General features: G+C 49.7%; 1 protein-coding gene across 3 annotated transcripts in view; it reads right to left on the bottom strand.

Annotated features, from left to right (window-relative positions):
* The window catches only part of KCNQ1 (potassium voltage-gated channel subfamily Q member 1), a 310,562-nt gene that overhangs the window by 173,610 nt on the left and 123,873 nt on the right, over positions 1-13,079 (bottom strand). The gene's annotated exons all lie outside the window — the stretch shown is intronic.

Below are 13,079 nucleotides of genomic sequence, written 5' to 3'. Positions count from 1 at the left end.
GATGGACGTTCAGGCTCTATTAGCTGTACACCACCTACTGAAGACAGAGGTGCGTCACCCATCTTTATGAAAACTGGACGTACTGGGCCAGCGGATGGGGTGCTTCCCTGGTTATGTATGTTGCTGGGTTGTTTTCCCAAGAAGTTGTAGCAACACAGACCCCAGCAGCACCATGTGAACGGCCAGCTTCCCCAGCCGTCTGCTGGCAGCCTCTGCAGCACCCACCACGTGTGGATGAAGACGGGTGCTGTTTTTCCTTCTACACCGAATGCCTTTTGTGGGTCGGAGGCTGTTTGGATTTCCTCTTGCAGAATTGACTGTTCATATCCTTTGCTCAGTTTTGCTCGTCAATATATAGGAATTTTTTATATATTAGAAATATTAACCCTTGGTGGTATGAGGCACAAATATCTTCCCCAATATCTTTGGTGGTTTTTCTTTTTCTAAACTTTTATTTATTTAAGTGTGTTTTCCCAGGACCCTTTAGCTCCAAGTCAAGTAGTTGTTTCAATCTAGTTGTGGAGGGTGCAGCTCAGAGTGGCCCATGTGGGGATCGAACCGCCAACCTTGTTGTTAAGAGCACCGTGCTCTAACCAACTGAGCTAACTGGTCACCTTGCCTTTGGTGTTCTAACCTTAACTGTGGTTGTTTTTAATCATAGAAAACGTTTGATGTTTTTAAAGTGCTGTACCTATCTTTTGCTTTTGAAAAAGGAAAGTTTTCCCACCCCAAAGTAATTAGCTGTCTCCTAAATCTATTTGTAATATAAATGTATGGATGTGTGTGTGTAAATTTTAATACATTTAGCATTTATACCTAACATTGCGGGAGATCAACAATCAGAAAACGAAAACGTAAAAGGTATCATATACAATCTTAAGAAAAAGAAAAACTAAAGTAAAACATAAACTATAAAATTTCTTGAAGGAAACATAGGAGAAAATCTCTGGACATTGGCTTTGGCGGTGAGTTTTGAACTACAACACCATAAGCTCAATCTGTAAGGGAAAACAAATTGGAAAACTGGACTTTATCCAAATTAAAAGCATATTCTCTGCGAAGGCCACTGTTAAGGGAATGAAGAGACAAGCCACAGACTTGGAGAAAATGTTTGTATGTCACCTATCTGGTCAACAACTTGTATCCAGAATATAGAAAGAACTTCTGCAACTTGACGAGAAAATGAACAACGTCCTTATAAAAATGGATTACAAATAAGCACGTGCGGAGGGGCTCCATTCAGCCAACCTCAGTAGTTACCAGGGAAATGGAAATTAAATCCTCAACGAGTTGCCACCACACCCTTCTTAGAATGGCTAAAATTTCTCAGTGGCGTCAATTTTGGATATTTGGGGAGAGAAGTTAGAGCCTTACTCCTCACCTTACATTAAAAGAGAGAAACAAAAAACAAGAGAACGCCCGCAGCCTGGTAATAATGCCAAGTGTTCACGAGGGTGAGGAGCAACTGGAACGCCCAGGTGCTGCGGTGGGGATGCAGACGGGGGCCGCCATGCTGCAAAGGCGCCGGGCGGTTCCTTGTGAAGTTAAATAGACACTTACCATGTGACCCAGTGGTCCCTCTCAGATATTTACCTAAGTGAGTTGAAACTGGATGTTCACGCAAACCAGTACAGAAGTGTGTGTAGCACTTTTACTCACAATCACCAAAACCTGGAAACAAGCAAGACGTCCTTCGGTAGGTGACGGACAAACAAACTGGCGCATCCAGACAGTGGGATACCACCCAGCAACCAAAAGAAACCAACTAATCGTTCACGCGGCAACATGGGGGAATCTCAAATGCATTTTGCTAAGCAGTGAAGGAAGCCAGATGCAAAAGGCTACATATTATATGATTCCATTTATATGACATTCTGGAAAAGGCAAAACTGCAGGGACATAAAACAGATCAATGGCTGCTAGTGTTTAGGGGAGGGGAGGACTTGACTTCAAAAGGGTTGCACGAGGGAATTTTCAGGGCTACGGAACTTCTCTGTGATGCTGTGGGGGTGGGTACATGACTCGAGGCATTTGTCAAAACCCACACAACTACACCTCCAAGAGTGAATTTTACTGTATGCAAACTAAAAGGAAATCAGCCAGCCGGCTGGGGGATCCTCGGAGCAAATGGTGACCAGCGAATTCTGTGTTATGGATGTACAACATAGCATCCAAAGAAAGGGGAAGACGCATGGCCGACAAAGCCTTGGGAAACAGTCTTGACTGGATACAACACGGCTCAAGTACAAAGGAAAACCTCGTCAACACAGAATTCTGATTGGTAGATTTGTTTTTCATAGGGGTGCTCTGTGTAGACTTGGGTCAAACAAGTAAATAAATTATACATAATAGGAGCCGGGTTTCTCACTGTCAGAGAAAAAAGTAAAAAGTAAATGGAGTGTGGGGGTGTGTGAATGAACCCTGTGGTCAGAAACGTCAGAATGAACTCGTTTAGCTTAGTAGAGACACAGAAGGAGATAAAGTTGTGTGCAAACTGAGGTTGTGTGTGAACACAGATCTCCTGGCTCTGCCTTCTGAGTGGCCCCAGGAGCAGTGACAACCCTGGAGCCATGAGCACAGACCCTGGTGTCTAAAGACCATTCAAGCTCCTGCTGTGGGAACCAGGGCTCTGGCTGCACGGTGACGCTAGGGCTAGAGCAGGGCCAATACAAGATGTCTAGTGCTGGAAAGGAAGGGAATGCTCAAGAATAAATACGTGAAAAGAACGGGACTGTGACAAATGGACCCAGGAAGGAACACCAAAGAACTCCCAATCCACTGGCCAAAGCGAGAACAATCTGAGCCACAAAGTAAGAATAGTATTGGACTCTAGCTCAAAAAATAAACATCCCCGAGTTCATACGAGCTACATTAAATAAATAATTGGAGGAGGGGGTCAGATCTTCCTTACAGAAGAATTCTAAATGATAAATGTAGAAAGAATGAGGAAAATAGGAAAAGCACCGTTAGAACCCCGCAGTGACATCTGCTGCAGGCAGGACCCACGGATGAGCACTGAAATTAAGAGGTGACATTTGGAGCAACATCAAAGCGTCTCCTCTCAGATATTCATGCATTCATTGCTGTGGCGGTTGTGATGCATGTCCACCAGTTCTTCCATATGCTCTCCTGCAGGAGGTCAGCCCATCGCTCCCCAAGTATGAGCTGGACTCAGGGACTTGGGTCTCATGATTAGACTGTGGGGAAGAAAAAACAGTAACTTGACGGTGGAGGAACCCGGCTGACATCACCTTAATCAAGTGAGTCACGGTGAATGCCACCATTGACAAGCTGTGTTGACGTCATGTACCCGGACGTGCTGTGCTGAGGAAAGCACCTCACTTCTGTGGCATTCTTTCCACAAACCCACAATGCCAGGCTAACCCTGAGAAGAAATCAGACAGACCTACATCGAGAAACACTGACACCTGACTAGTCTTCCTCAAAAGGGTCCAGGTCAGGACAAACAAGGCAGGCCCGAGACGCTGTCACAGAGCAGAGGAGACGAAGGAGATCTGCTCACTGAATGTAATGACGGGTCCTGGAGCAGGAAAGGGACATTAGTATTTAAACTGGGAAAATCCAGGTAAATGAACTAAACTGCACCTTAACTAACCGTGTTGTCGCAATATTAGTTTCTTAGTTTTGGTCATCGTACCACAGTTGCATAAGAGGCTGACATTAGGGGAAGCCGGTGAAAGGTATATGGGGACTCGGTACTGTTTTCGCCTCTTCTGTAAATAAAAAATTATTTCAAAGGAAAGAGTGAGGAAAAAAACAACCTGTGTACAATGACACAACAAATCTAGTATCTAATGAAGAATATCCAGAAACTCTAAGGAGACATAATAAGACCCTCACAAGAGACATTCAAGAAGACATAAATAAATGGAGAAATACACCTGCATTTGATTGACTAGAAAACTCAACAGTGAAGAGATTCTCCCCAAATCTGAGTACAAATCCCAAGGGTTGTGTGTTAGAACCTCGGCAAGCCTGAAGTTGACCCAGAAGTCCAAAGGGACTCTAGTCAGCAACATGGCTGAGTTACAGGGCAGCGGACTTGCGCTTCTGGGCGTCTGCTTAGGAAGCTGTGGTCTTGGAGACGGCGCGGTGCTGACACACACAGGAGGCCAGGGGGACAGGGCTGAGTGTCCAGAGAGAGCCCACATGTGGACGCTGGCTGTGTATCAGGTGGTCTGTGCACGGTGGCCACGGCGTTGGGGGACAGCTGGCTGTCCACATGGGGAAACGCTAGAACGGAGCCTTCCTCACACCACACACCGCAGGCGACTGGAGACTAATGAAGGAATGCCAAATTCGAATGCCTTCCCGGCTGAATCTAGAATGTCTTCATGACCTCAGGGTCCGAAGGATTTTCTAAAACGTACGGAGCAGTAACCATAAAGGACAGACTGATTAACTTGACTGCATTAAAATGGAGACTGAGTCACCACCGACGCCCTGAAGCAGACAACCACACAAAGCTAGTATCCACAAAATGTAAAGAACTCATCCAGAGCAACAAGAAAAGTCCACACCGCCCAGTGAAAGCTGGGCAGCAGACAGACACGCATGTCACAGGAGGAACCCCAGTGGCGGGTAGACATGTGGGAAGGTGTTGTGCCTGACCAGCAATCAGAGATGTAAATAAACTCTCAGAGCTCACAGCCCGTGGGGGCGAGGGGCAGGCTTCCAGCAGGAAACCGCACAGACATGACTTAGTCACACCCGGGAGAAGGGCTCCGAGCGAGGGCTCGCTGCCCGTGACATCGTCAAGGGAGCGCAGGAAAGTGACCGGTAAGCCTTGAGGAGCGTGTGCACATTCAGAGGCTCACAGGTCTGGGACCTGGTGGGAGCATTCCCCCCGCCCCCAATTTGAGAGATTCAGGGCTGAGATTCAAGTACCCTGGGTTATATTATACAGTTGTCAAGTGACAGAGCTAAAATCTCATCCAGGATTCAAATGTTCTTTCAAAAAAAAAAAAAAAAAGGATGGGGGAGGGAAAAGAACACAAAGACATATTTTTACGTCTGCATCGCTTGTGTACAGAAGGAAGGAGTGGCAGGGGGTGGCTGGAAAGTGGGGCTGCCTTCCAAACCCCTGACACGACAAGTGCCATCTCCAGAGCCCGCGGGCGAGGGTGAGCCACCTGACCTGACAGAGACCCAGCCCGGTGCTTCAGGAAGTTAAACTGTCAGCACAGCCCGGCTCCCCGGTGTGGGCGGGGCCTGCACCTGCCAGAGAAGAATGTGTGCTGCTGGGTTTCATCCTGGGAACGGCACATGGGGCCACAGTGAGGGGCAGAGAGGGGTACCACAGGGTCGTTTTCTCAAGAAAACAGGAAAGGTGCCACCCTGCCGTGGGGCCTGCCTTCGCCACCACCGTAGTCACCAGGGCCGCAGCCCCATTTCGTTTCCCACCCGCGGTCACAGCCGGGTCAGACTCCTGCAAGGTGCCAGGAGCGCCCAGGTGGGGAGTCAGGTCCTTGGGAGACATAGTGGCGGGCTGTCCCCTTCAGGCAAGGGCTTGGGGGCAACGGCTGTGTCCCGAGAGACCCAGCTTGTCACGCCCGCCCCTGACGAGCCTATGGTTGGTGGTTCACAGGATGTGAAAAGACAGCCGGGGTCTGGAAGCTGCAGAGCACACCGGGCCCGTGGCAGACTCCACCGGGCAGCTCATTTCGATACCAGTCCCCAAGGAGGGCACCAGAGCCATGGCAGGGGGACTGTCCAAAGTGCCGGAGCTCCGGAAGCAGAGAATACTGCGTCCTGGCGACAGTGAGGTCACACTTTCATGAGACAGTCCCAGTTTTCGATGCTTTAATTTGCTGGCTGGCTTTCTCTTGTCAAGGCCAGAATCTGGGCCTAAATTTTCAGGGCAGAACAAAACAATTTTGTTTTCTAGGAAAATGGGAGGTCTGGGATGGCGAACACGGCCTCTGGCGTGGCGACGACCACAGCTGGTGACGCCGGCTGCCAAGTCTCACCCACTCTCCAGAGAGCAGGGACCAAACAGCACAGCGTCTGCTTTTCCAGGCAGCAGCCTGTTCTCAGAGTCATTTTCTTCAAAAAAAAAAAAAAAAAAAAAAAGGCACGGAAAAAAGACTAGAAGGAAATAGACCAAAATGGTAACCGTGTTTATCTCTGGGTGAAGAGACTGTGGGTGATGTGTGTGTCCTTCTTTATTGTGTCTGTGTTTTCTGTCTCGCGTGATTCTTTCCTGGGTCACAAAAAAGTATTTGTGGAAGTCCCCCGATCTGCCGCCCTGCACAGCTTGAGCTGGAGTTAGCAGAGGATGTCAGAGCCTTCATTGTCCTTCCACCTGGCCCGGAGCTGCCTACGTGGTGGCACCGAGCCCTGTCCTGTCCCAGATGCCCCCGGCCTACTCGTCCTCCAGCGCCCCATCCAGCCCCTGCCCACTCTGGTCCACCCTCTCCCTGCAAGGTCAGTTTATCCCCAGGACCGGGACACTCGGCTCCCGGACGTGACCTCATTTGTACCACAGTAGCCCTGTCGGGTGGCCTTTGATTCCCATTTCTAGATGAGCAAAGATGTTCGGAAAGGCTGAAAATGGCTCCGTGGGCCACAATGACCAGGCCAGGCGTCCAGCAGCATGCTGACCTTGCTACAAGACCCCCGCCCTGCCCTGCTGCCCTCTGTCCTCACGAATCTCACCAGGGTTGGGGCTCTTTCTGGGAACTTCACCCGGCCCTCCCCATCATGACTGATGAAAATGCTGCGTCAGCTGCCAGGTACCCTCCACAGCTTTCCCGGGCTCCGAGATGGCCACCCCTGGGTGGGTGCAGGGCTTACGTGTGTGCCTGGCCTTTAGGTCTGCCGGTTCCTCGGCACGGGGCCTCACCTCCCACCTACCCCTGTCCCTGCAGGCCAGCCGCCCCACGGGGATAAGCAGAAGCTGGCCCCGTCCTTCCCAAGTCAAAGCCCCTGCCCGGCCCTCCAGGAAGTCCACCCCTCCTGGCAGATTCACTAAAGCCTGCAGATCCTGCACCATGAACGGGACCCCCTCCCCAGGGCATCCGGACAGCTGCAGCCAGGCCCTGCGTGACATCGCTGAGCTGCGGTCCCGGGCCTGTGCCCGCTCACAGACCCTGAGCCAGCACGGCCACGCCGCCACCTGTGTCTCCACTCAGAGGCCAGAAGTAAGGGACATGGATAGAAAGTGTAAAAGCCATTCCCACAACAGCTGCCAGGAACGGGCGAGGAGTGGAGAGACAATGTGTATTTGCAGCTGGCATCCAGTTCCGCTTAGGAAAATACCTTGCTTGAGTGAACACCTGTTGTTTTTGCCTGTCCAGCAGCCAGGCCTGGCTTCTGGGAACAACTTCTCGAATCTTCCTTCGGGGGCTGCTCCTTCCCCACTCCCGGGCTGCAGGCTCCAGGCACCCACGGACTGTCCCCCGAGAGGGCCGGTGACCAAGGCCTTGGCCTTCAGAGGCTCAGAGGCAGGTCTGAGGACTGCTCGTACCCTGGCTGGGACTCGGGCAAAAATGTAGAGCTGACAGCCATCTTGCCCCCACTGGAAAATGGCTTCCTGAGGACACAGCCGTCCCAGTAGCCAGTGGGAAGAGGGAGCAGGAGAGGGAACAAGGCGGGTGTGGGGAGAGCAAGCAAGCGAGATCATCCCAGCCCCGCGTCCAGCTGCGTCTGGAACAGCTGGGTCCAGATGTGTGAGCCAAAAAAATATCCCTTTTGTGCTTCAGCTAGTTTGAGTTGGGTCCCATCATTTGTTACCAAGAGAGTCCTCAGGAATGTGTGTGACAAACTTGGGGGTGAGGCATGATTCCGAGGGGATGGGTCTGGGGAGTCGAGCTTACAAAGAGCTGAACTTACACCTCCCTGGCTGTGCTCGGAGGGGCTCAGGGCAGAGGGCACGAAGCTGTCGGGAAAGGTACATGTCTGCCACGGCCCGGGGAGCTCTCGGAAAGGGGCCCCCGAAGCTGATGGCTGGATTTGTGCTGTGATGCTGCCCTGTCACTCCACCTTTCCACGAAGCCCTCTCCACATCAAACTGGGGGACATGCCGGGCCTCACGTCCAGTCCAGGGCATGCACAACAGATGTGACAGTCAGAGGTGACCTTGGAATCCTGACCAACGCTAGGGAGCACACTGGGCTGTCCACACCCCTGGCGATAAGGACATCGAGGACCCTCACCCCCAGCGCGGCCTGTCCCAACGGGACTCACAGGCTTTCACACACGAGTCAGAGGGAACGGGAGTGGTTCTGTGGGCCCACGGGTGGGGTCCAAATAGCGGGGGCGCTGGGGGGACAAGGAATAACAGCCAGGACAGGGTCAGCTCTGAATGAGCACAGGAAATGGAAAGAGCAACACAGCCACCCACACGCGTCGACGACCCTCGGGGTCTCTGAGTTCCAGGAAGTCACTGCCCAGGTCTCCCAAGACCCAGTTGCAGGGGACGGTTCCCGGCAGCCAGAGCAGCCCCAGGAAACGTTAATATACAACGGAATCTGGGTTAAGCGCTGTCTTCTCCAAGAGCTGAGCTCACAGGACATTCCCAAGAAACCTCTGGAGAGGTGGGGAGGAAAGTTTCTGGAGGTCTTTGGATGAAGACAACAAAAAAGTGGCCTTGATTTTCAAGGCGAAATTACAGAGGAAGAAAAAAATGTTTTTAATCTAATTAAGAGCGATCTTTTCACCTTCATCACAACACCGCGGAAACGTGCCAGTTCTGAACTTCACACAATAATCAAAGCAATTAGTGAGGGGAAAGCCTTGGACGCCGGTGCAGATGTTCTCAGAATGTTTAATGGGGAAATGAGTTGCAGGCCTGGTTCTCAGCATCCGGCTCCAGGCCCTGGCTACTAAACCCAGACATCTGCTTGGGCCCCACCCCCAGGCCCCGAGGGCGCAGGCTTGAGAAACACAGGTCCCTTCCCAGGCTGCCTCCCAGCCAGGCCAGATCCGGGGCTGAGAGGCTCCCCATGGCTCCCCAGGCTGGAGCCTGGACACAGTCAGAGCCACCCCAGAGCTGGGGGGAGGCTTAACGTCAAAATTATGTTAACAACCAATGTCAAAAATAATCAAGTCAGCCCGGCCCTGCTGGCTGCAGAGTGCTGGGAGGCAGGGAGAGGGCAGGGGGCCCTGAGGGCCTCTCAGCTCTGACCGCCCTCCCCCCACCACACACACACCCACTTCGCACAAACACCACTTCATGAAAAAAGTCCTGGTGGCATCTGTCCAGTGGTGGCCCTAGGCCCACTCCGAACACTGTTGGTGGGTAGAGCGTGAGGAGCTGAATAATCAGAGAAAACATGGAGAAATGAGCAGGATGCTTGCTTAGGAAGTGGTGTGTTCCTTCCCGCAGAGGGGCACATGGCGGATGGAAACTGGCTGAGGGAGAGACGGGGACCCAGGCAGGTCAGGCCGCTCAGCAACGCTCCTCGGAGGCCCTGCTGCCTGGCTGGCCCCAGACACACAGGTAAAGAACACTGTCCCTGTTGTTGGTGACACGGGCCCCACCCATACGCCCTCGGCACTCACGTTCCATACATGCCGAAGGCTTACAGCAAACTGGCCAGATGCCTTCCTGAGCGCTATCTCTGCCCTGGGGGCCTGCTCAGCCACACAGGGCAGTCCAGAAGGGACCACAGTGACTCCCCTGAGGGGCAGCCCTCAGCAGTGCAAGATAAGTACCCTAGCTCCCTCAGCAGCTGGGGGGACAACTCTGAGTGCTCTGCGAGGCTTTCCAGCTGCTTCCATGGCACTCTTTCCAGTAAGTGACCTGCACAAGGATTCCATGTTGGTCTCCGTACCCAGGAGACTGGCTGAAGACTGTGCCAGGAAGCCATGGGGGCATTTGAAGGAGACAAGCAGCAAGGTCCACTCTATTTAAAGACCTGGTCTTGGGCAGCTGTGGGAAGAAGGGGGGTGCGGAGGAGGCAAGGACGGAAACAGACCAGTGAAGAGGGAAGGGCAACACCCAGGCGGAGAAATGGCCGTGGCCTTATCCAGGGAGGCGCCTGGAAGGAGGCAAGGAGTGAGCAACATCCAGGAAGCTGACAAGACCTGCTGATGGGCTACACTGAGGCCCCGAGGAAAGGGTGTAATGTTAAAAGCCTTGCAGCCAGTTTTGGAGAGCAGTGGCATGTCGTCCCCCTTCCCTCCAGTTCCAAGTCTCCCCACTTACCCTCCCGGAAAGCATACAACCAACAAGGAGTACAAATAAAACAACGCGCCACTCACAGCTTCACCAGCACTGACAAGCGGAACACTGTGGCCTTCAAACTCCCTGCGAGTGGACAAGGGAGCCAGGTTCCAACAGTGCAACAGCCGCCTGCCCACCGCTGCACGCCCCTGGACGCCGTCAGGAGATGAGCTTAGGATACTCGGTCAGAAAATGGGAGGACAGTGAGTGACGCCAGTTAAAATGGAGGAGCAGATACCTCAGAGGACTTTTCCTTCCGCAGAAACATTGGAAACAATCAAGCAAAACCTTTCAGAATCCACTTGGTCAGAACTCTAGAAAGCAGTCCCAAGGTTTACAGCAACCAGTGAACACCAAAGCAAGAAACGGGCAACTTAAAAATGGTAGTCAAGCTCTGGCATTGTGCTTGCCCTTGTAACACTGCTGTCTCCGGCTCGGTGGCAGTCTTGATGGCAGCCACATTCCCCGTGTGGGACCCTGCCCCCTGGTTCTGGAGGGAGCAGGACATATCTTATTTCCAGAGAACTGTGTTTGCTCTGTATTGTCTGGGGGCTGCCAGAAGGAATGGACACAAGGTGACTGCCTTTGTTTCCTCTAATAGGGAGCTTACCCGGGCTGAAAAATGGTGGACATTCCTTGAAAATACTGTAAGGGAGTCAAACAAATCACAGCCACCTGGGAAAGGATTCCAGTGGAGGCATAAAAGAGAGTACTGAAAGCATGGGAGGAAAAGCTGAGGAAAGAGTTTCTTTGGGAAATCAGGCCATTCAAAAGCACTTATGTATACTGAAGAACTGAGAAAGCCAAAAGAGGCCCAGGGCAGGATGCATGCTGAGAAAAGTCCTGAGAACATCACCTCTGGCTGACCTCTATGCCCACCTCAAACAGGAAGTGAAGGCTAAGGCAGATTTGTAAACAGAATGGTCAAATCTTGAAGGATTGCCCCAGCACAGAGCTGACCTGCAAAGATTGGAAGTTCTTTTACTGTTTTCCTCCCTCCCTCTCTGCCTTTTTACTGACTCCTGGTACTCAAGGAAATCTCTTGTCAAAACACCAGCTGAACACAAGCTAGAGGAACAGTGACTTCAGAGGCTACAGCTCACAACAAGGAAAAAAGAAATACTGAGATGGGGAAAGATTCTGAGGTTTAGGGTTATTACATTTAATATCCAAAACAACTTTTCAACAAAAAATTATGAAGCATGTAAAGAAAATAAGGTATGACCCATTCACAGAAGAAATGAACAGAAACTGTCCCTGAGGAAGTACAGACATTGAACTTACTAGACAAAGACTTTAAATTAACTTTCTTAAATATACTCAAAGACTTAAAGGAAATCATAGACAAAGAACTGAAGGAAAACAGGAGAACAAATGTATGAACAAATAAAGAAAATCAATAAAGAGAGGAATTAGAAAAGGGAATTAGACAAAAATTTTGTAACTGGAAAGTATAATAACTGAACTGAAAAACTTACTGGAGGGTTTCATTAATGTATTTAAATGGACAGAAGAAGCAGTGAACTTGAAGACAGGTCAATTGAAATTATCCAGTCTGAAGAGCAGAAAGAGAAAAGGATGAAGGAAAAGTGAACAGACCCTGAGGGACCGATGGGTTCCCAGCAAGCCCACCAACATCCATATTGGGAACCCCAAAAGGAGAGGTGAGACAGAAAGGGGCAGGAAGAATATGTGAAGAAACAGTAGCTGACAATTTCCCAAATTTGATGAAAGACATGAATCTATACCTCCAAGAAGCTCAGTGAACCCCAGGAAAGACATCATAAGCAAACTGTTGAAAGACAAGCAGGACCATGAACGCGTGAGAGAACGGACTCGTCATGTACGGGGATACTCAGTAAGATTAACATCGAATTTCTCATCGGAAAGCACAGAGACCAGAAGGGAGTGGGACAGAATTTCGAAAGTGCTAAAAGAGAAGAAAACGGAGCCAAGTATCCTATATCTAGCAAACTTATTTTTCAACAATGAAGGAGAAATTAAGACATTCCCAGATAAACAAAAGCTGAAGGAGTTCATTGCTAGCAGACTGGCCCCACAAAAAGTGCTAATGAGAGTCCTTCTGACTGAAATGAGTGGACCATAGAGAGTAACTCAAAGCCACACAAAGAAATAAAAGAATTCCAGGAAAGGCAACTACAGAGGTAAACATATAAGCCAGTCTGATTGTATTTTCAGTTTGCATTAGGTTGGTGCAAAGGTAATTTGCAGTTATTTTTAACCTTTTAAACCGCAATTACTTTTGCGCCAACCTAATAGCTCCTCTTTATTTCCTATAGTCTTAAAAGACATGCATCAAATAATAGTCATATATATATATATATCTGATACTGGCAATACAACGTATAAAGACACAATTTGTGACAATAACATGAGGGGATAAAGCTGCATAGTAGCTGGCTTTTCGTATGCTAATGAAGTTAAGCTGGTATGAGTTAAAAGTAGATTTTTTATAAATTTAGGATACTAAATGTAATTCTCATGGTGACCACTAAAAAAAATACTTAAAATGCATACACAAAGGAACTGAGAAGAGAATCATTATGACGCACTCCCCAAAACACGAAGGCAGTAAAGAAAGACATGAGGAACTAAAAAGGCATCAGACATACAGAAAACAAATAGGAAAATGGCAGAAATCCTTTTTTACCAGTAATTAAATGTAAATGGATTAAATTCTCCAATCAAAATACAGACATGGACAGAATGGATTTAAAAATTATCCAACTTATACTATCCATAAGATACTTATTTTAGATCCAAAGACATGGATTGAAAGTGAAGGATGGGAAATAATATTCTATGCAAATAGTAACCAACAGATAGCTGGGAAGCTACACTAATATAAGAAAAAACAGACTTTAAGTAA

Source organism: Rhinolophus ferrumequinum, chromosome 11 (genome assembly GCF_004115265.2).
Source record: "Rhinolophus ferrumequinum isolate MPI-CBG mRhiFer1 chromosome 11, mRhiFer1_v1.p, whole genome shotgun sequence".
NCBI classification, from domain to species: domain Eukaryota; kingdom Metazoa; phylum Chordata; class Mammalia; order Chiroptera; family Rhinolophidae; genus Rhinolophus; species Rhinolophus ferrumequinum.
This window is presented reverse-complemented; position numbering and strand designations above follow the sequence as displayed.